Source organism: Eumetopias jubatus, unplaced genomic scaffold, assembly GCF_037043125.1.
Source record: "Eumetopias jubatus isolate StellerSeaLion01/CBP00866 unplaced genomic scaffold, mEumJub1_p1.0 scaffold_1, whole genome shotgun sequence".
NCBI lineage: Eukaryota > Metazoa > Chordata > Mammalia > Carnivora > Otariidae > Eumetopias > Eumetopias jubatus.
The window spans coordinates 201,061,899-201,066,127 of record NW_028274807.1 but is presented as its reverse complement, the minus strand read 5'-3'; the positions used below and the strand labels follow the sequence as shown (position 1 = coordinate 201,066,127).

General features: G+C 40.2%; 1 pseudogene; it reads left to right on the top strand.

The window, feature by feature from the left end:
* Nucleotides 1-2,483: 2,483 nt before the first annotated feature.
* LOC114203790 (activated RNA polymerase II transcriptional coactivator p15 pseudogene) lies at nt 2,484-2,999 on the top strand (annotated as a pseudogene).
* Nucleotides 3,000-4,229: the final 1,230 nt, after the last annotated feature.

Below are 4,229 nucleotides of genomic sequence, written 5' to 3'. Positions count from 1 at the left end.
GCCTGCTTCTCCCTCTGCCTCTGCTTCTCTCTCTCTCTCTCTGACTCTCATGAATAAATAAATAAAACATTAAAAAAAATGTTAGTGGGCGCCTGGGTGGCTCAGATGGTTAAGCGTCTGCCTTCGGCTCAGGTCATGATCCCAGAGTCCTGGGATCGAGTCCCGCATCGGGCTCCCTGCTCCTTGGGAGCCTGCTTCTCCCTCTGCCTCTCTCTCTCTCTCTTTCTCTCATGAATAAATAAATAAAATCTTTAAAAAAAAAAAAGAATGCATGGTTTAAAAAAAAATGTTAGTGTATATCTCCCACAGACAAGTATATTCTGTTACATAATCACAACCACCATCAACACCAGGAAATTAACATACTCTCCTCAGACCCCATTCGTTTCTCTTACTGCCCCTTTAAACTCTCTTAACAGCAGAGTCTCTGGTTCAGAATCATGCATCTCATTAGATCAGTTTTCAAGTCTCTTTCAATCTGGAACAGTTCCTTGGTCTTTAAGAATGTTGACAATGTTGAAGATTTCAAGCCAGTTATTTTGTAGAATGTCCCTCAGTTTGAGTTTGGGGATGTTTTTCACGCAGTGTTCTTTTCACTACATACAAATGGCACATGATTTCATGACTTCCATAACTTTGATGAGTTGATTAAGAGAGTCTCTGGCAGACTTCTCTACTGTGAAGTTATTCTTTTTTTCTTTTAAAGGATTTTTTTAAGATGATTTTTTTAAAAAGATTTTATTTATTTGAGAGAGAGAGAGAAACAGCATGAGAGGGAAGAGGGTCAGAGGGAGAAGCAGGCTCCCCACTGAGCCCGGAGCCTGATGCAGGACTCAATCCCAGGACTCCGGGATCATGACCTGAGCCAAAGGCAGTCGCTTAACCAACTGAGCCACCCAGGCGCCCTTTTTAAGGATTTTATTTATTTTTGTGAGAGAGAGAGAGAGAATGGGGGGGAGGGGCAGAGGGAGAAGCAGACTGCTCACCGAGCTGGGAGCCCGATGCAGGACTCGATCCCAGGACCCCGGGATCATGACCTGAGCCAAAGGCAGATGCTTAAGGACTGAGCCACCCAGGCGCACTACTATGATGTTATTCTTTTTGCCTTTGTAATTAATTAGTATTTTCTGGAGAGAGATTTTGAAGGTATGTAAATACCCCATTCTTCATCAGACTTCCCATTTCCTTTGATCAAAGTCAAATGGTTGCAAGTTTGACTAAGTACAGATTTGTAACTCTAACAATAAGATATGTGGCTGCCATTATCCTTACCACATTTACTTACTTTATCAGTTCACCTTCATGTAACCATTCTCCATGCTGGGCTACCCTCCTGTGTAGGTAACCTCTATCCTTGGCTCCTATAGTCACATGCTTATCTACCTTGCTGACACCACCTAAAGGCTTTAGGACTAAATTATTTGAGAAGAGTTGGTAAGGGAATAGGAAAAGTAAGAAGACATCACTGTTGGGGTGCCTGGGTGGCTCAGTTGGTTGAGTGTCTGTCTGCCTTCTACTTAGGTCATGATCCCAGGATCCTGGGATCCAGCCCTGCAGCAGGCTCCCTACTCAGTAGGGAGTCGGCTTCTCCCTCTCCCTTTGTGCGCTCTCTCTCTGAAATAAATTGTTAAAAAAAAGACATCAGGGGCGCCTGGGTGGCTCAGTTGGTTGGGCGACTGCCTTCGGCTCAGGTCATGATCCTGGAGTCCCGGGATCAAGTCCCGCATCGGGCTCCCTGTTCAGCAAGGAGCCTGCTTCTCCCTCTAACCCTCCCCCCTCTTATGTATTCTCTCGCTCTCTCAAATAAATAAATAAATCTTTAAAAAAAAAGACATCACTCTTAAACTTAATGAAGTCTAAATATGTAATAACTTGGGGGACATATTATAATACAGAATCTCTGCACAGGAGTGTAATACCCTAAAAATGACTTTGCAAGCAGAAACTATGCAAAGCAACCTTAATAATCAATGGGGAAAATCACAATTATTCCATGACCTTTAAACTTCTTTATCAAAACATGAAAAACCCTATCAATTATAAATGTATAAGGAAATGGATATAGTATAATTAAATTTATTTAGTACAATCTAAAACATTAGAAATATTGGGGTACCTGGTTGGCTCAGTCAGAAGAGCACGCAGCTCTTGATCTCAGGGTCTGGAATTCAAGACCCACATCAGGTGTAGAGATTACTAAAAATAAGTAAACCAAAAAATAATAATAAGCCAGAAACATTAAGAATTAAAGTGTTTGGGGCGCCTGGGGCTCAGTCGGTTAAACATCTGCCTTTGGCTCAGGTCATGATCCCAGAGTCCTGGGATCCAGCCCCGCAACGGTATCTCTGCTCGGCGGGAAGCTTGCTTCTCCCTCTCCCTCTACCCACCCCCCTGCTCATGCTCTCTTTCTCTCTCACTCTCTCTCAAATAAATAAATAAAATCTTAAAAAAATAAATTATAGAGTTGCAAGCGAGTGAGCAGAAAGAGGTTCGGCTGCGAGAGTGGAGCAATGCCCAAATCAAAGGAACTTGTTTCTTCAAGCTCTTCTGGCAGTGATTCTGACAGTGAGGTTGACAAAAAGTTAAAGAGGAAAAAGCAAGTTACTCCAGAAAAACCTGTAAAGAAGCAAAAGACTGGTGAAACTTCAAGAGCCCTGTCGTCCTCTACGCAGAGCAGCAGCAGAGATGATAACATGTTCCAGATTGGGAAAATGAGGTACGTCAGTGTTCGGGACTTTAAAGGGAAAGTCCTAATTGATATTAGAGAATATTGGATGGATCCAGAAGGTAAAAAGAAACCTGGAAGAAAAGGTATTTCTTTAAATCCCGAGCAATGGAGCCAGCTGAAGGAACAGATTGCGGACATTGATGACGCAGTAAGAAAGCTGTAAAACCAGAGCCACATGAAACCTGTACTGTTCTAGTTGTTTTAATCTGTCTTTTTACATTGGCTTTTGTTTTCTAAATGTTAAGCTATTGTATATTTGGATTGCAGAACAATTTGTAAGATGAATAATTTTTTTTTAAAGATTTTATTTATTTATTTGAGAGAGAGAGAGAATGAGAGATAGAAAGCATGAGAGGGAAGAGGGTCAGAGGGAGAAGCAGACTCCCTGCTGAGCAGGAAGCCCGATGTGGGACTCGATTCCGGGACTCCAGGATCATGACCTGAGCCGAAGGCAGTCGCTCAACCAACTGAGCCACCCAGGCGCCCTATGAATACTTTTTTTTTTTATGTGCATTATTAAAAGTATTCTGAGTGAAGCTAATTGTCAACTTTATTAAGGAGGATTGCTTTGTGCTCGCCACCTAGTGTAAAATAAAATCAAGTAATACAATCTTAACTGTTGTGGCCTTTTTTGATCAAGAGTTGGTACTGTTTAAGGCCAAAAGTAACAGTTTATAGACCTGTTGGTTTCACCTTGGCTTTTACATTCAAAGGATTTGTATTGCATTGAATTTATAAACTCTGACTTGTAAAATCCATAGTTGATCTGTTTTCTTCCAGCCCAATGTCTAGACTTGTTGGATTTTTCTACCCCAGTGATATTTCACTTTCCCCTTTTTTTTACTTCGTTTTCCTTTAATGTCGTTCAGTTTTCATTTCACTTTTTTGTTCTCTTTCTTGAGTATATTATACTAATTTGGAAAGTCAATGAAACTGTCAAAATGTTAGTTATCTCAATAAGGTACTTGTAATTAAAATATTATATGAGAGCTACAATTACTAATTCTACTGTATTAAATATTAGGAGATATAGTTTGATAAAAAAAAATGACTTGTATGAAAACTCTGGCAAGTAAGTGTATGTTGTTACCTGTAGTGTTCTGTGTAGTTACCTTATTGCTTAGTCTGCAGAGAATAATGACTTCGATGTCTGATTTACTTTCACTTATTAAACATGTTCACCATGGGATGATGTCTATAAAATCAAATACTGTTAGATTAGATTAGGATTTAAATAAAAATTGTGAAAGCTTAAAAAAAATAAATTATAAAAGAATTAAAGTGTTCTATTTTTTGGTGAAAAACTTAATCACTAGCAGTTTGAATTTCTCATATAAGTTAGGAGCAAGCATTTTTTTCTTTTTTTTTTAAGATTTTATTTACTTCACAGAGAGAGATAGCGAGAGAGGGAACACAAGCAGGGGGAGTGGGAGAGGGAGAAGCAGGCCTCCCGCTGAGCAGAGAGCCTGATGTGGGGCTCGATCCCAGGACCTGGGATCAT